Below are 24,416 nucleotides of genomic sequence, written 5' to 3'. Positions count from 1 at the left end.
CACACTCACTCAGACACTGGGGGACGGACAGAGAGCGAGGGACACGCAGAGAGCGAGGGACACGCAGAGAGCGAGGGACACGCAGAGAGCCAGGGACACGCAGAGAGCCAGGGACACGCAGAGAGCGAGGGACCCGCAGCGAGCGAGGGACCCGCAGCGAGCGAGGGACCCGCAGCGAGCGAGGGACCCGCAGCGAGCGAGGGACCCGCAGCGAGCGAGGGACCCGCAGCGAGCGAGGGACCCGCAGCGAGCGAGGGACCCGCAGCGAGCGAGGGACCCGCAGCGAGCGAGGGACCCGCAGCGAGCGAGGGACCCGCAGCGAGCGAGGGACCCGCAGCGAGCGAGGGACCCGCAGCGAGCGAGGGACCCGCAGCGAGCGAGGGACCCGCAGCGAGCGAGGGACCCGCAGCGAGCGAGGGACCCGCAGCGAGCGAGGGACCCGCAGCGAGCGAGGGACCCGCAGCGAGCGAGGGACACGCAGCGAGCGAGGGACACGCAGCGAGCGAGGGACACGCAGCGAGCGAGGGACACGCAGCGAGCGAGGGACACGCAGCGAGCGAGGGACACGCAGCGAGCGAGGGACACGCAGCGAGCGAGGGACACGCAGCGAGCGAGGGACACGCAGCGAGCGAGGGACACGCAGCGAGCGAGGGACACGCAGCGAGCGAGGGACACGCAGCGAGGGAGGGACACGCAGCGAGGGAGGGACACGCAGCGAGGGAGGGACAAGCAGCGAGGGAGGGACACGCAGCGAGGGAGGGACACGCAGCGAGGGAGGGACACGCAGCGAGGGAGGGACACGCAGCGAGGGAGGGACACGCAGCGAGGGAGGGACACGCAGCGAGGGAGGGACACGCAGCGAGGGAGGGACACAGAGCGAGGGAGGGACACAGAGCGAGGGAGGGACACAGAGCGAGGGAGGGACACAGAGCGAGGGAGGGACACAGAGCGAGGGAGGGACACAGAGCGAGGGAGGGACACAGAGCGAGGGAGGGACACAGAGCGAGGGAGGGACACAGAGCGAGGGAGGGACACAGAGCGAGGGAGGGACACAGAGCGAGGGAAGGACACAGAGCGAGGGAGGGACACAGAGCGAGGGAGGGACACAGAGCGAGGGAGGGACACAGAGCGAGGGAGGGACACAGAGCGAGGGAGGGACACAGAGAGAGCGAGGGACACAGAGAGAGCGAGGGACACAGAGAGAGCGAGGGACACAGAGAGAGCGAGGGACACAGAGAGAGCGAGGGACACATAGAGAGCGAGGGACACAGAGAGCGAGGGACAGAGAGCGAGGGACAGAGAGCGAGTGACAGAGAGCGAGGGACAGAGAGAGAGAGGGTACATAGAGAAAGAGGGACACAGAGAAAGAGGGACACCGAGAAAGGACAGAGAGAGAGGGACAAAGAGGGACAGAGAGAGAGAGAGGGACACAGCGAGAGAGGGACACAGCGAGAGAGAAAAAGAGGGGGACACATGGAGGGAGAGGGACACACGGAGGGAGAGGGACACAGAGAGAGCGAGGGACAGAGCGAGAGCGAGGGACACAGAGAGAGCGAGGGACACAGAGAGAGCGAGGGACACAGCGAGAGCGAGGGACACAGAGAGCGAGGGACACAGAGAGCGAGGGACACAGAGAGAGCGAGGGACACAGAGAGAGCGAGGGACACAGAGAGAGTTTGAGGGACACAGAGAGAGTTTGAGGGACACAGCGAGAGAGAGAGAGAGGGGGATACAGCGAGAGAGAGGGGGACACAGCGAGAGAGAGGGGGGGACACAGTGAGAGAGAAGGGGGCACAGCGAGAGAGAGAGGGACATAGCGAGAGAGAGAGGGACACAGCGAGAGAGAGAGGGACACAGCGAGAGAGAGTGGGACACAGCGAGAGAGAGTGGGACACAGCGAGAGAGAGTGGGACACAGCGAGAGAGAGTGGGACACAGCGAGAGAGAGTGGGACACAGCGAGAGAGAGTGGGACACAGCGAGAGAGATGGACACAGCGAGAGAGATGGACACAGCGAGAGAGATGGAGACAGCGAGAGAGATGGACACAGCGAGAGTGTGAGAGACACACCGAGAGTGATGGGACAGAGAGAGCGAGGGGGACAGAGAGGGACACAGCGAGAGAGAGGGGGACACAGCGAGAGAGGGACACAGCGAGAGAGATAGAGAGAGGGGGACACATAGAGCGAGAGGGACACAGAGAGAGTGACACAGATAGAAAGAGGTACGCAGTGAAAGTGAGGGATAGAGTGTGATAGAAGGACACAGACAGCGAGAGAGAGGGACACAGAGAGAGAGAGGGATACAGAGAGGGTCAGAGAGAGGTGGGCACACAGACAGAGTGAGGGACACACACAGAAAGAGGGACACAGCGGGTCACTATCTGAGGTTTTGGGGACGTGAGTGGGTCAGGATGTGGGGGTTAGGAGACATGAGGGTGTGAGGGTGCCAGGACGTGAGGCAGTCAGGACATTGGGGTTATCAAACTGACCATTTTAATTGAATCAAAATTGTTTCATTATAAATTCTAATCTCAGAAATTGACATCAGAGGATCCCAGTGAAAAATCCCATTGAACCCCCTTGTCTAATAAAATGATGTTGTTGCCGATGACCCTGTATTGATTCAGGAATAAACTTTACATCTCACAGTGAGAAAAAATCAAATTGAATCCATATTTATAGAGCAGCTCATTGGAGAAATCTGTCTGTGAACAACATGTAAAATATGAAGTGAAACTTTGCAATGAGCTTTGTTTTTGTGGCCAGCAATCTTCTCTCAAAATGGAGGCAGAAATGAAGTTGTGTTTAACTCACATTCTGTGATTTCTTGCTGCTTTGTACTCATTCTATGGAAAGCCTTCCTCGGGTGACAGACGAATAGTCATTCCAAACATGCCAGAAATTCAGAGGGAAACAAATGTCAAACAAAGACAGAAATAACGACAGGACAGAATCTGTTGTTGACTGCTGAATTAACATAACCATAGACAGGACAAGTGTCTTCCTTAGCAGACACAGGAAACACACCGAGGGGGACATTCCTCACAGTAAGTCGGGGGTGGGGTCTGCACACAGGTCACTGAAGAGATCTCAGTCCAAACTGTTGCCAATCATTTCCCAAATGTTTGACAATATTTGTGGCTCTTCCAAAATTCAAGATACTTTGTTGTCTGTATTCTGTGAATCCAGCTGTAAAATATCTTTACTTCAATGTCTTTTCCCCAACACCATCCCCATATCCCTTTATGTCAATGGGATTTAGAAATCAGTCAATTTCTGCTTTAAACTTAGTCAATATCTTTCCATCTTAGAGAGGGGAGAAATCACCAGGAATGTGGGATTTGATCTCCAGGGTTAGGTTGGAGAAACAGGGCTCGTTCAGGCCCTATTGAAGCAATCTCTCCTCCTAGGACAGTCCGGCAACCTCCCTATCAGCCAACTGACCCTCCGCTGCACTCCCTCTCTGGCAACTATATCCTTCCATGGTAGGGAGACCAAAAACTGTACACAGTACTCCAGGTGTGGTCTCACCAAGGCCCAGTATAACTGCAGAAAGACTTCTCCACTTCTGAACTCAAATCCCTCTTGCAATGAAGGCCAACATATCATTGGTCTTCTCAACTGCTTGCTGCACCCCCCTCTCCACTTTCAGCGACTGGTGTACAAGCTCCATTTGTACATCCACATTGCCCAACATATCACTGTTTAAATACGACTCTTTCCTTCAGTTATTGTTTGACACTAACTTAGACAACTGTCCGAATTGTCTCAGTGTTGTGCTCACATAAAATGGCCACCGTTAAGTAACTTAAAATGGCTGACTGCTGATCGTGGATTTGTTTAGACAGATTCTCAGAGAGAGAGATAGAGAGTTGCAGAGACAGAGAAGATGGGGAGACTAACAGAATACATTAATTCAAGATTCAGAATCTCCATCAAACACTGTTAGCCAAAGTACATCATGGGGTTAGATACAGATTACACATCCCTCTAAACTGTCCCCAACAAACCCTCCCAGGGCAGCTACAGTACCATGGAATATACAGAGTAAAGCTTCCTCTACACTGTCCCCATCAAACACTCCCCAGGACAGGTACAGCACGGGGTTAGATACAGAGTAAGGCTCCCTCTACATTCTCCCCATCAAACACTCCCAGGACAGGTACAGGGCACTGATCTAAACAGAGTAAAGCTGCCTCTACGCTGTCCACATCAAACACTCCCAGGGCATATACAGTACGATGATATATTCGGACTAAAGCTCCCTCTGCACTGTACCAATCAAACACTCCCAAGTCAGATATCGCACTGGGTGAGATACAGAGTAACACTCCATCTACACTGTCCCCATCAAACACTGCCTGGACAGGTACAGCACGGGGTTAGATACAGAGTAAGGTTTCCTCGACACTGTCCCCATCAAACACTCCCAGGACAGGTACAGCACGGGGTTAGATACAGAGTAAAGCTCCCTCTACACTGTCCCCATCAAACACTCCCAGGACAGGTACAGCACGGGGTTAGATACAGAGTAAAGCTCCCTCTACACTGTCCCCATCAAACACTCCCAGGGCAGCACGGGGTTCGATACAGAGTAAAGCTGCCTCTACACTGTCCCCATCAAACACTCCCAGGACAGGTACAGCACGGGGTTAGATACAGAGTAAAGCTCCCTCTACACTGTCCCCATCAAACACTCCCAGGTCAGGTACAGCACGGGGTTAGATACAGAGTAAAGCTCCCTCCACATTCTCCCCATCAAACACTCCCAGGACAGGTACAGCACGGGGTTAGATACAGAGTAAAGCTCCCTCTACACCGGCCCATCAAACACTCCCAGGACAGGTACAGCACGGGGTTAGATACAGAGTAAAGCTCCCTCTACACTGTCTCCATCAAACACTCCCAGGACAGGTACAGCACGGGGTTAGATACAGAGTAAAGCTCCCTCTACACTGTCCCCATCAAACACTCCCAGGACAGGTACAGCACGGGGTTAGATACAGAGTAAAGCTCCCTCTACACTGTCCCCATCAAACACTGCCTGGACAGGTACAGCACGGGGTTAGATACAGAGTAAGGTTTCCTCGACACTGTCCCCATCAAACACTCCCAGGACAGGTACAGCACGGGGTTAGATACAGAGTAAAGCTCCCTCGACACTGTCCCCATCAAACACTCCCAGGACAGGTACAGCACGGGGTTAGATACAGAGTAAAGCTCCCTCCACACTGTCCCCATCAAACACTGCCTGGACAGGTACAGCACGGGGTTAGATACAGAGTAAAGCTCCCTCTACACTGTCCCCATCAAACACTCCCAGGACAGGTACAGCACAGGGTTAGATACAGAGTAAAGCTCCCTCTACACTGTCCCCATCAAACACTCCCAGGACAGGTACAGCACGAGGTTAGATACAGAGTAAAGCTCCCTCTACACTGTCCCCATCAAACACTCCCAGGACAGGTACAGCATGGGGTTCGATACTGAGTAAAGCTCCCTCCACACTGTCCCCATCAGACACTCCCAGGGCAGCACGGGGTTAGGTACAGAGTAAAGCTCCCTCTACACTGTCCCCATCAAACACTCCCAGGACAGGTACAGCACGAGGTTAGATACAGAGTAAAGCTCCCTCTACACTGTCCCCATCAAACACTCCCAGGGCAGCACGGGGTTAGATACTGAGTAAAGCTGCCTCTACACTGTCCCCATCAAACACTCCCAGGACAGGTACAGCACGGGGTTAGATACAGAGTAAAGCTCCCTCTACACTGTCCCCATCAAACACTCCCAGGGCAGCACGGGGTTCGATACAGAGTAAAGCTGCCTCTACACTGTCCCCATCAAACACTCCCAGGACAGGTACAGCACGGGGTTAGATACAGAGTAAAGCTCCCTCTACACTGTCCCCATCAAACACTCCCAGGTCAGGTACAGCACGGGGTTAGATACAGAGTAAAGCTCCCTCCACATTCTCCCCATCAAACACTCCCAGGACAGGTACAGCACGGGGTTAGATACAGAGTAAAGCTCCCTCTACACCGGCCCATCAAACACTCCCAGGACAGGTACAGCACGGGGTTAGATACAGAGTAAAGCTCCCTCTACACTGTCTCCATCAAACACTCCCAGGACAAGTACAGCACGGGGTTAGATACAGAGTAAAGCTCCCTCTACACTGTCCCCATCAAACACTCCCAGGACAGGTACAGCACGGGGGTAGATACAGAGTAAGGTTTCCTCTACACTGTCTCCATGATCACTCCCAAGACATGGCAGAGGCAGTGCAACGTGGAAATCACCATCCCTGTGTGTAGTCTGAACAGCGCTGTTGGAATGTGATACAGAGAATCATAGAATATACATTGCAGGAGTAGGCCATTTGGCCCATCGAGTCTGCACTGGCCCTCGGAGAGTGCACCCTACACAAGCCCACGCCTCCACCCTCTCCAAATAACCCCAGTAACACCACCTAGCCTTTGGGCCACTAAGGGGCAATTGAGCACGGCCAACATCTCCTCTCATCCTTCCCGGCTCTAGTGAATACCGGCACAATCACAGAATCCCTACAATGCAGAAGTAGGCCATTCTGCCCATCGAATCTACACCAACCTTCTGACACAGCACCCTATGTAAGCTCAGTCACCCGCCCTATCCCAATAACTCCTTAACCTAATCTAAACAATCTTTCTTGGACACTAAGGGGTAATTTAGCAGGACCATTCCACCTAGCCTGCAACATCTTTGTACTGTGGAAGGAAACCGGAGCACCCGGAGGAAACCCACGCACACACGGGGAGAAACTGCCAACTCCACATAATCAGTCACACAAGGCCGGAATTTAACCCGGGTCACTGGCACTGTGTGGCAGCAGTGCTAACCACTGTGCCACAGTCAAACCAATCTCTCCTTGAAGGACAGCCCGGTAACCTCCCTATCAGCCGAATGACCCTCCGCTGCACTCCCTCTCTGGCAACTATATCCTTTCTTAGTTAGGGAGACCGAAACTGTACGCAATACTCCTGGTGTGGTCTCACCAAGGCCTTGTGTAACTGCAGGAAGACATCTCCACTTCTGAACTCAAATCCCTCTTTCAATGAAGGCCAACATATCATTGGCCTTCTTAACTGCTTGCTGCACCCCCCTCTCCACTTTCAGTGACTGGTGTACAAGGACAGCCAGCTCCCTTTCTACATCCACATTTTTCAACAAATCATTGTTTAAATCAGACACTTTCCATCAGGATTTTGTTACACCAACGTGTACAAATGTCAGAAATGACTGTGCTGTGCTCACCTAAAATGGCCACCATTAAGTAACTTAAAATGGCTGACTGCTGATCGTGGATTTTCTGTTGACAATATTCCCACACAGACAGAGAGAGAAGCAGAAACAGACAGATGGAGAAACTAATAGATGACATTTATTTGAGATTTTGAAACCCTGTCAAACACTACCAGCAAAGGTACATCATGGGGTTAGATACAGATTCCTCTACACTGTCCCTGGCAAACACTCCCAGGACAGGTACATCACGGGGTTAGATACAGAGTAAAGCTCCCTCTATATTGTCCCCCATCAAACAATCCCAGGACAGGTACATTACGGGGTTAGATACAGAGTAAAGCTCCCTCTACACTGTCCCCATCAAACACTCCCAGGACAGGTACAGCACGGGGTTAGATACAGAGTAAAGCTCCCTCCACATTGTCCCCATCAAACACTCCCAGGACAGGTACAGCACGGGGTTAGATACAGAGTAATGCTCCCTCTACACTGTCCCCATCAAACACTCCCAGGACAGGTACAGCACGGGGGTAGATACAGAGTAATGCTCCCTCTACACTGTCCCCATCAAACACTCCCAGGACAGGTACAGCACGGGGTTAGATACAGAGTAAAGCTCCCTCTACACTGTCCCCATCAAACACTCCCAGGACAGGTACAGCACGGGGTTAGATACAGAGTAAAGCTCACTCAACACTGTCCCCATCAAACACTCACAGGACAGGTACAGCACGGTGTTAGATACAGAGTAAAGCTCCCTCAACACTGTCCCCATCAAACACACCCAGGACAGGTACAGCACGGGGTTAGATACAGAGTAAAGCTCCCTCAACACTGTCCCCATCAAACACTCCCAGGACAGGTACAGCACGGGGTTAGATACAGAGTAAAGCTCCCTCTACACTGTCCCCATCAAACACTCCCAGGACAGATCCAGCACGGGGTTAGATACAGAGTAAAGCTCCCTCAACACTGTCCCCATCAAACACTCCCAGGACAGGTACAGCACGGGGTTAGATACAGAGTAAAATCCCTCAACACTGTCCCCATCAAACACTCCCAGGACAGGTACAGTACGGGATTAGATACAGAGTGAAGCTCCCTCTACACTGTCCCCACCAAACACTCACAGGACAGGTACAGCACGGGGTTAGATACAGAGTAAAGCTCCCTCTACACTGTCCCCATCAAACACTCCCAGGACAGGTACAGCACGGGGGTAGATACAGAGTAATGCTCCCTCTACACTGTCCCCATCAAACACTCCCAGGACAGGTACAGCACGAGGTTAGATACAGAGTAAAGCTCCCTCTACACTGTCCCCATCAAACACTCCCAGGACAGGTACAGCACGGGGTTAGATACAGAGTAAAGCTCACTCAACACTGTCCCCATCAAACACTCCCAGGACAGGTACAGCACGGGGTTAGATACAGAGTAAAGCGCCCTCTACACTGTCCCCATCAAACACTCCCAGGACAGGTACAGCACGGGGTTAGATACAGAGTAAAGCTCCCTCAACACTGTCCCCATCAAACACTCCCAGAACAGTACAGCACGGGGTTAGATACAGAGTAAAGCTCCCTCTACACTGTCCCCATCAAACACTCCCAGGACAGGTACAGCACGGGGTTAGATAAAGAGTAAAGCTCCCTCTACACTGTCCCCATCAAACACTCCCAGGACAGGTACAGCACGGGGTTAGATACAGAGTAAAGCTCCCTCCACATTCTCCCCATCAAACACTCCCAGGACAGGTACAGTACGGGGTTAGATACAGAGTAAAGCTCCCTCTACACTGTCCCCTTCAAACACTCCCAGGACAGGCACAGCACAGGGTTAGATACAGAGTAAAGCTCCCTCTACACTGACCCCATCAAACACTCCCAGGACAGGTACAGCACGGGGTTCGATACAGAGTAAAGCTCCCTCTACACTGTCCCCATTAAACACTCCCAGGACAGGTACAGCACGGGGTTAGATACAGAGTAAAGCTCCCTCTACACTGTCCCCATCAAACACTCCCAGGACAGGTACAGCACGGGGTTAGATACAGAGTAAAGCTGCCTCTGCACTGCCCCATCAAGCACTCCCAGGACAGGTACAGCACAGGGTTAGATACAGATTAAAGCTCCCTCTACACTGTCCCCATCAAACACTCCCAGGACAGGTACAGCCCGGGGTTAGATACAGAGTAAAGCTCCCTCTGCACTGTCCCCATCAAACACTCCCAGGACAGGTACAGCACGGGGTTCGATACAGAGTAAAGCTCCCTCTACACCCAGGACAGGTACACTCAAGAAGGCATACGGCATGCTTGCCTTCATTGGCCCGGGCATTGAGTATAAGAATTGGCAAGTCATGTTGCAGCTGTATAGAACCTTAGTTAGGCCACACTTGGAGTATAGTGTTCAATTCTGGTCGCCACACTACCAGAAGGATGTGGAGGCTTTAGAGAGGGTGCAGAAGAGATTTACCAGAATGTTGCCTGGTATGGAGGGCATAAGCTATGAGGAGCGATTGAATAAACTCGGTTTGTTCTCTCTGGAACGAAGGAGGTTGAGGGGCGACCTGATAGAGGTATACAAAATTATGAGGGGCATAGACAGAGTGGATAGTCAGAGGCTTTTCCCCAGGGTAGAGGGGTCAATTACTAGGGGGCATAGGTTTAAGGTGAGAGGGGCAAGGTTTAGAGTAGATGTACGAGGCAAGTTTTTTACGCAGAGGGTAGTGGGTGCCTGGAACTCGCTACCGGAGGAGGTAGTGGAAGCAGGGATGATAGGGACATTTAAGGGGCATCTTGACAAATATATGAATAGGATGGGAATAGAAGGATACGGACCCAGGAAGTGTAGAAGATTGTAGTTTAGTCGGGCAGTATGGTCGGCACGGGCTTGGAGGGCCGAAGGGCCTGTTCCTGTGCTGTACATTTCTTTGTTCGTTGTTTGTTCTACACTGTCCCCATCAAACACTCCCAGGACAGGTACAGCACGGGGTTAGATACAGAGTAAAGCTCTCTCTACACTGTCCCCATCAAACACTCCCAGGACAGGACCAGCACGGGGTTAGATACAGAGTAAAGCTCCCTCTACACTTTCCCCATCAAACACTCCCAGGACAGGTACAGCACGGGGTTAGATACAGAGTAAATCTCCCTCTACACTGTCCCCATCAAACACTCCCAGGACAGGTACAGCACCGGGTTAGATACAGAGTAAAGCTCCCTCTACACTGTCCCCATCAAACACCCCCAAGACAGGTTCAGTATGGGGTTACAAACGTAATAAATGTTCCTCTCCAATTTCCACAACAGAAGCTGCCAGGATATTTACAGCAAGTAGAGGGAATGAGGCAATGTTTCCAAAGGAAGGGTGTTATTTTGAAAGAAGATCAGGAATTCTCAACATAACAGAACTTACCCCAAGTGATGATTACTCCAATATCCAAATCACAAACGATGCAGAATTCATTCCCATCCCACTTTTCTGGATAATCGTAAATAGATAAACAGAGAAATAATTGGCAATAACAGACCACAAGGAATAGGAGCAGGACTGGGCCATTCAGCCCTTCGAGCTCGCTCCACCAGTCAATATGATCATGGAGATTCTTCCATTTCAACACCGTGTTCCTGCCCTATACCCGTGCCTCTTGCTGATCCATCAATCTCAGTCTAGAACCGGCTCAATGACAGAGTCTCCACATCCCTCTGGGATAGAGAATTCCCAGGATTCACCACCATCTGAGTGACAAAATTCCTCCTCATCTCAGTCCGGCATATCGCTGGTTAACACACAGAATAAATGATATCTGGGAATGAATGACAGACTGCAATCTAATGGAGGGCTTCGGAATAGATTACATACAGAATAACAGATACCCAGGAGTGAGTTACAGACTGCAATCTAATGGAGGGCTTCGGAATAGATTATATATAGAATAACAGATACCCGGGAGTGAGTTACAGATTGGAATCTAATCGAGGTGTTCGGGATAGATTATATACAGAATAACAGATACCCAGGAGTGAGTTACAGACTGGAATCTAATCGAGGGGTTCAGGATAGTTTATATGTAGAATAACAGATACCCAGGAGTGAGTTACAGACTGGAATCTAAAGGAGGGGTTCAGGATAGTTTATATATAGAGTAACAGATACCCGGGAGTGAGTTACAGACTGGAATCTAATCGAGGTGTTCGGGATAGACATATATAGAACAACAGATACCCAGGAGTGAGTTACAGACTGGAATCTAATCGAGGGGTTCAGGATAGTTTATATATAGAACAACAGATACCCAGGAGTGAGTTACAGACTGGAATCTAATGGAGGGCTTCGGAATAGATTACATACAGAATAACAGATACCCTGGAGTGAGTTACAGACTGGAATCTAATGGAGGGCTTCGGGATAGATTATATATAGAATAACAGATACCCAGGAGTGAGTTACAGACTGGAATCTAATCGAGGGGTTCGGGGTGGTTTATACATAGAATAACAGATACCCAGGAGTGAGTTACAGACTGGAATCTAATCGAGGGGTTCAGGATGGTTTATATATAGAATAACAGATACCCGGGAGTGAGTTACAGACTGGAATCTAATCGAGGGGTTCAGGATAGTTTATATATAGAATAACAGATACCCGGGAGTGAGTTACAGAGTGGAATCTAATGGAGGGGATCAGGATGGTTTACATATAGAATAACAGATACCCAGGAATGAGTTACAGTCTGGAACCTAATGGAGGGGATCAGGATGGTTTATATATAGAATAACAGATACCCAGGAGTGAGTTACAGACTGGAATCTAATCGAGGCATTCAGGACAGTTAATATATATATATATATATATATATAGAATAACAGATACCCGGGAGTGAGTTACAGACTGGAATCTAATCGAGGGGTTCAGGATAGTTTATATATAGAGTAACAGATACCCAGGAGTGAGTGACAGGCTGGAATCTAATCGAGGGGTTCAGGATGGTTTATATATAGAATAACAGATACCCGGGAGTGAGTGACAGACTGGAATCTAATCGAGGGGTTCAGGATAGTTTATATATAGAATAACAGATCCGGGAGTGAGTTACAGAGTGGAATCTAATCGAGGGGTTAGATTTAACTCACTCATACACACTCACTCACACTCCTACAAATATACTCTTACGCACTCACTCACTCTTACACAATCACTCACACACACTCACTCTTACACACCCTCATTCACTCTTACACGCTCACTCACTCTTACACACTCACCTGTACACGGAAACTCACTCATTCCTACACACTCGCTCAGTCTTCCACACGCACTCACACACTCTTCCACACTCACTCACACTTAAACACTCACCCACTCACATACTCGCTCATTCATTCTTACACATTCACTCACACACACTCACTCTTACATACTCTTACTCGCCTTCACACTCACTCACACACACTGTCACTCACACACTCATTCACTCACTCTGACACACTCACTCTCACACGCTAACACACACACTCTCAGATATTCACTCACTCACTTACACATTCAGTTACTCACACTCACATACCCACTCACACACTAACTCGCTCACTCTTACACACTCACTCAGGCTCACTCACTGATTCAAACTCACTCTTACTCACACACTCACACTCTCTCACTAACACAGACTAACTATCATTCACACTCACTCTTACACTCAGTCACTCTTATACTCCCTCTTATGCACACATTTTCACACACACTCTCACTCTTACACTCACCTGCACTCACTTTGGGACACGCATACTCACTAGCACACTCGTACTCACTAAATCTCACTCTTACACTGACTGAATTACACACTGTCTCTGTCACACACATCCTTCCGCACACTCACTAACTCGCATTCACTCACACTCATGCACTAACTCGAACACTCACCACCTCATGCTCACTCAATCACACACTCACTCACGCACACCGACTCACTCTTACACACTCACTCTCTTACCCACTCACATACTCAACCACACACTAAATCACTCACTAACACACTCTCACTCACTTACTAGCTAACTGACTCTTACACACCCTGACTCACACTCGCTCACTATTACACAGTTACTCACTCATACACACTCATTTATACACGGAAACTCACTTATTCCGTCACACTCACTCTCACACTCACATCACTCACTCAGTCTTACACACTCACTCTCTCACACTTAAACACTCACTCGCACACTCACTCACACGCCGGCACTCACTCTTACACATTCAATCACACACACACTCACCCTCTTACACGCTCACTCACTTGCACACTTACTCTTACACATTCACTCACACACACTCCTACACACGCACTCACACTCCCTCACACTCACCCACTCTTAAACAGTCACTCTTACACACTTACTCACCCTCACTCACACCCACCATTATACACACTTGCGCACTCACTCACCTACTCACTCATTCTTACACACTAACTCGCTCACACACAAACTCACTTACACAGTCACTCTCATTGACATACTCACACGCTGACTCGCTCACTCTTAGACACACTCACCCTTGCACACACTCACCGTTTACAGATACACTGCAGTGCGATACAATGTGCAATCTAATCGAGGGGTTAGATTTAACTCATTCTTACACACACTCTTATGCACATACTCTTACACATTCACTAACAACCTTAAAACAATCACTCACTAACACACGCTCACTCACTCACTAACTCACTCTTACACACAGACTCATTATTACATACTGATTCACACACAGTCAGACTCACACTCACTGACTCTCACACTCACCGAGGGACACACCGAGAGCGAGGGACACACCGAGAGCGAGGGACACACCGAGAGCGAGGGACACACCGAGAGCGAGGGACACAGCGAGAGCGAGGGACACAGCGAGAGCGAGGGACACAGCGAGAGCGAGGGACACAGCGAGAGCGAGGGACACAGCGAGAGCGAGGGACACAGCGAGAGCGAGAGAGAGAGAGAGAGAGGGACACAGCGAGAGAGAGAGAGAGAGAGAGAGGGACACAGCGAGAGAGAGGGGGACACAGCGAGAGAGAGGGGGACACAGCGAGAGAGAGGGGGACACAGCGAGAGAGAGGGGGACACAGCGAGAGAGAGGGGGACATAGCGAGAGAGAGGGGGACATAGCGAGAGAGAGAAGGACACAGCGAGAGAGAGAAGGACACAGCGAGAGAGAGAAGGACACAGCGAGAGAGAAAGGGACACAGTGAGAGAGAAAGGGACACAGTGAGAGAGAAAGGGACACAGCGAGAGAGAGAGGGACACAGCGAGAGAGAGAGGGTCACAGCGAGAGAGAGTTGGACACAGCGAGAGAGAGAGGGACACAATGAGAGAGAGTGGGACACAATGAGAGAGAGTGGGACACAATGAGAGAGAGTGGGACACAGCGAGAGTGTGAGGGACACAGCTAGATAGTGAGGGACACACCAAGAGTGAGGGGGGCAGAGAGAGCGAGGGGGACAGAGAGGGACACAGTGAGAGAGAGGGGGACACAGCAAGAGAGCGACACAGCGAGAGAGACAGAGAGAGGGGGACACATAGAGGGAGAGGGACACAGAAAGAGTGACACAGATAGAAAGAGGTACGCAATGAAAGAGAGGGATAGAGTGAGATAGAAGGACACAGAGAGAGCCAGGGACACAGAGAGAGAGAGGGATACAGAGAGGGACAGAGAGCGGTGGGCACACAGACAGAGTGAGGGACACACACACAGAAAGAGGTACACAGCGGGTCAGGATCTGAGGGTTCGGGGACGCGAGTGGGTCAGGATGTGAGGGTTAGGAGACATGAGGGTGTGATGGTGTGAGGGTGCCAGGACGTGAGGCAGTCAGGACATTGGGGTTATCAAAATGACCATTTTCATTTAATCCAAATTGTTTCATTATAAATTCTAATCTCAGGAATTGACATCAGAGGATCCCAGAGAAAAATCCCATTGAACCGCCTTGTCTAATAAAATGATGTTGTTGCCGATGACCCTGTATTGATTCAGGAATAAACTTTACATCTCACAGTGAGAAAAAAATCAAATTGAATCCATATTTATAGAGCAGCTCATTGAAGAAATCTGTCTGTGAACAACATGTAAAATATGAAGTGAAACTTTGCAATGAGCTTTGTTTTTGTGGCCAGGAATCTTCTCTCAAAATGGAGGCAGAAATGAAGTTGTGTTTAACTCACATTCTGTGATTTCTTGCTGCTTTTTACTCATTCTATGGAAAGCCTTCCTCGGGTGACAGACGAATAGTCATTCCAAACATGCCAGAAATTCAGAGGGAAACAAATGTCAAACAAAGACAGAAATAACGACAGGACAGAATCTGTTGTTGACTGCTGAATTAACATAACCATAGACAGGACAAGTGTCTTCCTTAGCAGACACAGGAAACACACCGAGGGGGACATTCCTCACAGTAAGTCGGGGGTGGGGTCTGCACACAGGTCACTGAGGAGATCTCAGTCCAAACTGTTTCCAATCATTTCCCAAATGTTTGACAATATTTGTGGCTCTTCCAAAATTCAAGATACTTTGTTGTCTGTATTCTGTGAATCCAGCTGTAAAATATCTTTACTTCAATGTCTTTTCCCCAACACTATCCCCATATCCCTTTATGTCAATGGGATTTAGAAATCAGTCAATTTCTGCTTTAAACTTAGTCAATATCTTTCCATCTTTGAGAGGGGAGAAATCACCAGGAATGTGGGATTTGATCTCCAGGGTTAGGTTGGAGAAACAGGGCTCGTTCAGGCCCTATTGAAGCAATCTCTCCTCCTAGGACAGTCCGGCAACCTCCCTATCAGCCAACTGACCCTCCGCTGCACTCCCTCTCTGGCAACTATATCCTTCCATGGTAGGGAGACCAAAAACTGTACACAGTACTCCAGGTGTGGTCTCACCAAGGCCCAGTATAACTGCAGAAAGACTTCTCCACTTCTGAACTCAAAGCCCTCTTGCAATGAAGGCCAACATATCATTGGTCTTCTTAACTGCTTGCTGCACCCCCCTCTCCACTTTCAGCGACTGGTGTACAAGCTCCATTTGTACATCCACATTGCCCAACATATCACTGTTTAAATACGACTCTTTCCTTCAGTTATTGTTTGACACTAACTTAGACAACTGTCCGAATTGTCTCAGTGTTGTGCTCACGTAAAATGGCCACCGTTAAGTAACTTAAAATGGCTGACTGCTGATCGTGGATTTGTTTAGACAGATTCCCAGAGAGAGAGATAGAGAGTTGCAGAGACAGAGAAGATGGGGAGACTAACAGAATACATTAATTCAAGATTCAGAATCTCCATCAAACACTGTTAGCCAAAGTACATCATGGGGTTAGATACAGATTACACATCCCTCTAAACTGTCCCCAACAAACCCTCCCAGGGCAGCTACAGTACCATGGTATATACAGAGTAAAGCTTCCTCTACACTGTCCCCATCAAACACTCCCCAGGACAGGTACAGCACGGGGTTAGATACAGAGTAAGGCTCCCTCTACATTCTCCCCATCAAACACTCCCAGGACAGGTACAGGGCACTGATCTAAACAGAGTAAAACTGCCTCTACGCTGTCCACATCAAACACTCCCAGGGCAGATACAGTACGATGATATATTCGGACTAAAGCTCCCTCTGCACTGTCCCCATCAAACACTCCCAAGTCAGATATCGCACTGGGTGAGATACAGAGTAACACTCCATCTACACTGTCCCCATCAAACACTGCCTGGACAGGTACAGCACGGGGTTAGATACAGAGTAAAGCTCGCTCTACACTGACCCCATCAAACACTCCCAGGACAGGTACAGCACGGGGTTAGATACAGAGTAAAGCTCCCTCCACACTGTCCCCATCAAACACTCCCAGGACAGGTACAGCACGGGGTTAGATACAGAGCAAAGCTCCCCCTACACTGTCCCCATCAAACACTGCCTGGACAGGTACAGCACGGGGTTAGATACAGAGTAAAGCTCCCTCCACACTGTCCCCATCAAACACTGCCTGGACAGGTACAGCACGGGGTTAGATACAGAGTAAAGCTCCCCTTCACTGTCCCCATCAAACACTCCCAGGACAGGTACAGCACGGGGTTAGATACAGAGTAAAGCTCCCTCCACACTGTCCCCATCAAACACTCCCAGGACAGGTACAGCACGGGGTTAGATACAGAGTAAAGCTCCCTCAACACTGTCCCCATCAAACACTCCCAGGACAGGTACAGCACGGGGTTAGATACAGAGTAAGGTTTCCTCTACACTGTCCCCATCAAACACTCCCAGGACAGGTACAGCACGGGGTTGGATACAGAGTAAAGCTCCCTCTACACTGTCCCCATCAAACACTCCCAGAACAGGTACAGCACGGGGTTAGATACAGAGTAAAGCTCCCTCTACACTGTCCCCATCACACACTCCCAGGACAGGTACAGCACGGGGTTAGGTACAGAGTAAAGCTCCCTCTACACTGTCCCCATCACACACTCCCAGGACAGGTACAGCACGGGGTTAGATACAGAGTAAAGCTCCCTCTACACTGTCCCCATCAAACACTCCCAGGACAGGTACAGCACGGGGTTAGATACAGAGTAAGGTTTCCTCTACACTGTCCCTATGATCCCTCCCAAGACATGGCAGAGGCAGTACAACGTGGAAATCACCATCCCTGTGAATCGTCTGAACAGCGCTGTTGGAATGTGATACATTTCAATCAGAGCTCGCAGAACCAGAGAATATACATTGCAGGAGCAGGCCATTTGGCCCATCGAGTGTGCACCGGCCCTCGGAGAGAGCACCCTACCCAAGCCCACGCCTCCACCAAATCCAAATAACCCCAGTAACACCACCTACCCTTTGGGCCACTAAGGGGCAATTTCGCACGGCCAACATCTCCTCTCATCCTTCTCGGCTCTGGTGAATACAGGCACAATCACAGAATCCCTACAATGCAGAAGGAGGCCATTCTGCCCATCGAATCTACACCAACCCTCTGACACAGCACTCTATGTAAGCTCAGTCACCCGCCCTATCCCAATAACTCCTTAACCTAATCTAAACAATCTTTCTTGGACACTAAGGGGTAATTTAGCAGGACCATTCCACCTAGCCTGCACATCTTTGGACTGTGGAAGGAAACCGGAGCACCCGGAGGAAACCCACGCACACGCGGGAAGAAACTGCCAACTCCACATAATCAGTCACACAAGGCCGGAATTTAACCCTGGTCACTGGCACTGTGAGGCAGCAGTGCTAACCACTGTGCCACAGTCAAACCAATCTCTCCTTGTAGGACAGTCCGGGAAACTCCCTATCAGCCAATTGACCCTCCACTGCACTCCCTCTCTGGCAACTATGTCCTTTCTTAGTTAGGGAGACCGAAACTGTACGCAATACTCCTGGTGTGGTCTCACCAAGGCCTTGTGTACCTGCAGAAAGACATCTCCACTTCTGAACTCAAATCCCTCTTTCAATGAAGGCCAACATATCATTGGCCTTCTTAACTGCTTGCTGCACCCCCCTCTCCACTTTCAGTGACTGGTGTACAAGGACAGCCAGCTCCCTTTCTACATCTACATTCACCAACAAATCACTGTTTAAATCAGACACTTTCCATCAGGATTTTGTTATACCAATGTGTACAAATGTCAGAAATGACTGTGCTGTGCTCACCTAGAATGGCCACCATTAAGTAATTTAAAATGGCTGACTGCTGATCGTGGATTTTGTTTTGACAATATTCCCAGACAGACAGAGAGAGAAGCAGAAACAGACAGATGGAGAAACTAATAGAAGACATTTATTGCAGATTTTGAATCTCCATCAAACATGACCAGTAAAGGTACATCATGGGGTTAGACACAGATTCCTCTACACTGTCCCTGGCAAACACCCCCAGGACAGGTACATCACGGGGTTACATACGGAGTAAAGCTCCTCTGCACTGTCCCCATCAAACACTCCCAGCACAGGTACAAAACGGGGTTACATATCGAGCAGGGCTCTCTCTACACTGTTCCCATCAAACACTCCCAGGACAGGTGCAGCACAGGGTTAGATACCGAGTAAAGCTCCTCTACACTGTCCCCATCAAATACTCCCAGGACAAGTACAGCACGGGGTTAGATACAGAGTAAAGCTCCTGCTACACTGTCCCCATCAAACACACCCTGGACAGGTACAGTACGGGGTTAGATATAGAGTAAAGCTCCCTCCACACTGTCCCCATCAAACACTCCCAGGACAGGTACAGCACGGGGTTAGTTACAGAGTAAAGCTCCCTCTACACTGTCCCCATCAAACACTCCCAGGACAGGTACAGCACGGGGTTAGAGACAGAGTAAAGCTCCCTCTACACTGTCCCCATCAAACACTCCCAGGACAGGTACAGCATGGGGTTCGATACAGATTAAAGCTCTCTCTACACTGTCCCCATCAAACACTCCCAGGACAGGTACAGCACGGGGTTAGATACAGAGTAAAGCTCCCTCTACACTGTCCCCATCAAACACTCCCAGGACAGGTACAGCACGGGGTTAGATACAGAGTAAAGCTCTCTCTACACTGTCCCCATCAAACACTCCCAGGACAGGTACAGCACGGGGTCAGATATCGAGCAGGGCTCTCTCTACACTGTCCCCATCAAACACTCCCAGGACAGGTACACCACGGGGTCAGATATCGAGCAGGGCTCTCTCTACACTGTCCCCATCAAACACTCCCAGGACAGATACAGCACGGGGTCAGATATCGAGCAGGGCTCTCTCTACACGAGACTGTTTCCATTTTCTCACATCATATTTGCTTCTTTTCCAATTCACTTTCCTTCTGTGCCATCTCGTTCTTGATCTTCTTAATAGTGGGAACCGTTTCTCCCTGTCAACTCTGTCCGGCACCCCCAAGAATTTGAACACCTCTATCAAATCTCCTCTTGGCCATTTCTCTGCGTGGAGAACAGACCCAACCTCTCCAATCTAACCTCATCACTGAAGTTTCTCATTCCTGAACCATTCTTGTGAACCTCCTCTGCACTCGCTCCAGTGTGTTCACACCCTTCCTATCATGTGGCACCCAGAACTGTCCACAATATTCCAGCTGAGGTCTAACTAGTGTCTTGTATAACACCAGCCTTACCTCCTCGCTCTTGTACCAATGCGGAAAATACTGAGCAGGTCAGGCAGCATCTGTGGGGAGAGAAATAGAATCTTGGACCAGGGCGACTGGCAGATAGACAGATAGAGAAAGGTCCACACACACAGTAACACACTTACCCTCACACAGACACCCTGCTCTAAACAGATAGAAAATGCGGCAGATCACTTCTCCATCAGTAAATGGAAGGAGATTAATTGGATTTCTCTTCAAAAATACCAGCTCACATTTAAAAAGAATGGGTGGGTGGGAGGGTTGGTGCTTCCCAATCTTTTGTATTGTTATTGGGCGGTGAATTTGGAGAAGATTGGGCAATGGTGGGGAGAGGAAGAAGCGGAATGGGTACAGGTGGTGGAAGCATCGTGTAAAGGGGCTAGTTCGCAGACTTCCGCTGCGGCTCCACTCCCATTTCCCCCGGGGAGGTTTACACAAAGCCCGGTGCTGGCATCTTCCTTCAACATCTGGAGCAAGCTGAGACGCCATTTTGGTTTGGTAAACTTGACGGTGCGAGCCCCTATTTATGGAAACCCCCGATTCACCCCGGCGGCAAGACTGGATACAATATTTAAACAGTGGCATAAAGCTGGGCTGAGACAGGTTAAAGACTTGTTGTTGGAAAGTAGATTTGAAGAATTGAGGGAGAAACATAAAATGCAGAGGGAGGTGAAGTTTAATTATCTTCAATGATGAAACTTGGTGAAAAAGGAGTTGTCCTCGTTCGTTTGCCTACCAGAGAACAAGGTGCTGGATAAATTGCACCTCCCAGCTGAGTTGGTGATGGGAGAATTACTAACATTTACAGGTGGCTGATGGACAGAAAGAAAGCAGCGATTGAAGAGATGAAACAAAAGTGGAAGGAAGAGTTGGATGTGGCGTTGGAATGGGGACGATGGAGTGAGATTATACCAGGGTCAATGCAACATCTTCATGTGCTCGGATGGGCTTGATACAATTCAAGGATGTACACAGGGGCCATATGACACAGGACCGAATGAGCAGATTCTTCACAGAGGAAGAAGATAAATGTGAGAGTGTAAAGGAGGACCAGTTAACCATGTCCACATCTTCTGGTCACGTCCACAATTCGTGGGCTTCTGGCTCTCGCTATTTAAAACACAAACAAAAGTTGTGGAGGTGGAAATATTACTGGGACCACATGTGGCAATTTCTGGGGTGTCGGAAGTACCGGGACTAATAGATGGGGACGGGGCCGATGTGGTGGCCTTTGCCACATTGATCGCCCGGAGGCTAATTTTATTGGAAGGGAAGTCAGAAGATCCGCCAAAAATATCAACATGGTTGAGGGATAATGCGGAATTCCTTAAACTTGAGAAACTAAAGTTAACCCTTTGTGCCTCAGATGGGGGTTTCTGGACGAGATGGAAGCTGTTCTTGTCTCTATTTACAGATCTGTTTGTTGCCAGTGGGTAAGGGGAGGGAAGAGGGGAAAGGTTTAATGGAAATCAAGGAATAAATGTCAAATGAGGAGAATACTTTTTTGTTTGTCTTGTGACTGACTGATTGTTTGTATGTTGTTATGTCCGTCCTCATCGGAATGAAAATATTTTCAAAAAACACAGCAACAGTGACCACACTTATTAAAAAGTAGCTCACGGACTGCAAAATGTTTGAAGGTCATGAGTTAAAAGTCTTAAACTTAAACGTGGGAATGAGGGAGTTAATTCATCCTTTCCACAGGGGACGTGGGAGAATTTTCCACTATGATCACATTTCTGATTGTGGAATCTTACTGTGCAATCAATATGTCTGCTGTTAGTTTGTACATGTTCAAATAGAAAGAGAGCAAGAAATCCATCTTCAGAGACTCTGAACTTAATTTTGAAAGTGCCACCATTTTTGGGCTCTTCCTGTGCACAAGCTGCCTGCAGAATTCCCCAAATTAAAAACAAGGTGAGAGAGGAGAGTGAGGGGCGAGTTAACAGAAAGCAGTTGGGGTTATCAAACTGACCGTTTTCATTGAATCCAAATTGTTTCATTATAAATTCTAATCTCATGAACTGACATCAGATGATTTCAGTGAAAAAATCCCATGAACCTCCTTGTCTAATAAAATGATGTTGTTGCCGATGACCCTGTTTTCATTGAGGAATAAGCTTAACATCTCAGTGTGAAAAAATCAAATTGAATCCAAATTTATAGAGCAGCTCATTGAAGAAATCTGTCTGTGAACAACATGTAAAATATGAAGTGAAACTTTGCAATGAGCTTTGTTTTTGTGGCCAGGAATCTTCTCTTAAAGACCCATCAAACACTCCCAGGACAGGTACAGCACGGGGTTAGATAAAGAGTAATGCTCCCTCTACACAGTCACAATCAAACACTCCCAGGACAGGTACAGCATAGGGTTAGATAAAGAGTAAAGCTCCCTATACACTGTCCCCATCAAACACTCCCAGGACAGGTACAGCACGGGGTTAGATACAGAGTAAAGCTCCCTCTACACTGTCCCCATCAAACACTACAGGACAGGTACAGCACGAGGTTAGATAATGAATGAAGCTCCCTCTACACTGTCCCCATTAAACATTCCCAGGACAGGTACAGCATAGGGTTAGATAAAGAGTAAAGCTCCCTCTGGACTGTCCCCATCAAACACTCCCAAGACAGGTAAAGCACAGGGTGAGATACAGAGTAAAGCTCCCTCTACACTGTCCACATCAAAAACTCCCAGGACAGGTACAGAACGGGGTTAGATACAGAGTAAATCTCCCTCTACACTGTCCCCATCAAACACTCCCAGGACAGGTACAGCACGGGGTTAGATACAGAGTAAAGCTCCCTCTACACTGTCCCCATCAAACACTCCCAGGACAGGTACAGCACGGTGTTAGATACAGAGTAAATCTCCCTCTACACTGTCCCCATCAAACACTCCCAGGAGAGGTACATAGGAACAGAAGTGGGCCATCCAGCTGATCGAGCCTGCCTTCGCGACTCGACCACCTTAACAATAACCAATTTTAATAATCCGATACAAAGCCCTGGATGAATTTATTTCCTAGCAGCATCAGTAGCTGTAAATCCTGCTCTACACTGTGTCAGAAATATTACTGCATTTGAGAATGTCATTGTGAATATTACCTTGTGATATATAACCGTTCTCATCCATATCTCTATTGAGAACACATTAGCTCCTTTCCCAGTGATCACTGCAGTTGACCCCGTCACTGTTTATACTGTAAGCTCTTGTCCCAGTTAATACTACATTACACCATACTGCTGTGGACACTACAATTAACCCTTTTGGAGTGCTGACTACCATGTACCCAGGGTAAGAGCCTGTGGGACTACCATGTATAATAATCTTTATTGTCACAAGTAGGCTTACATTAACACTGCAATTAATTTACTGTGAAAAGCCCCTAGTCGCCACATTCCGGCGCCTGTTCGGGTACACAGAGGGAGCATTCAGAATGTCCAAATGACCTAACAGCACGTCTTTCAGACTTGTGGGAAGAAACCGGAGCTCCCAGAGGAAACCCACGCAGACACAGAGAGAACGTGCCGGGAATCGAACCCGGGACCCTGGAGCTGTAAAGCCACAGTGCTACCCACTGTGCTACCGTGCCGTGTAAAAAGTCACACACACAAACTCCCACCCCACCCCAGACACACAAACACGTGTACAGACAAACACAAACTCACACACAGACACAAACTCAGACAGGCTGGGTCAATACATCTTTCAAATGGAGCGAGATCCATTCTCCACCTTTAACTTGGAGAGGTGTATCTGGCCTGTGTGTGACCCAAGTCACACACGGACTCTGAACATCCTCACAACAGCTTGCGGACAGACTTTTCTAAAGCACTTTTCATAACCTTTGGGTATCACAAACTGCTTCACAGGCAATGGAGCCCATTTCAAATCTAGTCAGTGGTAATTTAGGAAAGGACCAGCGAATTTCAGAGAGA

The 24,416-nt window shown here is 49.1% G+C and overlaps 1 gene segment (V, D, J or C); it reads right to left on the bottom strand.

Annotated features, from left to right (window-relative positions):
- Positions 1-24,416, bottom strand: part of LOC140419253 (T cell receptor alpha variable 38-2/delta variable 8-like) — a 148,923-nt gene that overhangs the window by 100,833 nt on the left and 23,674 nt on the right. The window contains exons 2-5 of the V gene segment in view: positions 20,463-20,512; positions 15,515-15,557; positions 10,707-10,772; positions 2,815-2,857 (exon numbers count right to left, since the gene is read on the bottom strand).

Source organism: Scyliorhinus torazame, chromosome 5 (assembly GCF_047496885.1).
Source record: "Scyliorhinus torazame isolate Kashiwa2021f chromosome 5, sScyTor2.1, whole genome shotgun sequence".
Lineage (NCBI taxonomy): Eukaryota > Metazoa > Chordata > Chondrichthyes > Carcharhiniformes > Scyliorhinidae > Scyliorhinus > Scyliorhinus torazame.
This window is presented reverse-complemented; position numbering and strand designations above follow the sequence as displayed.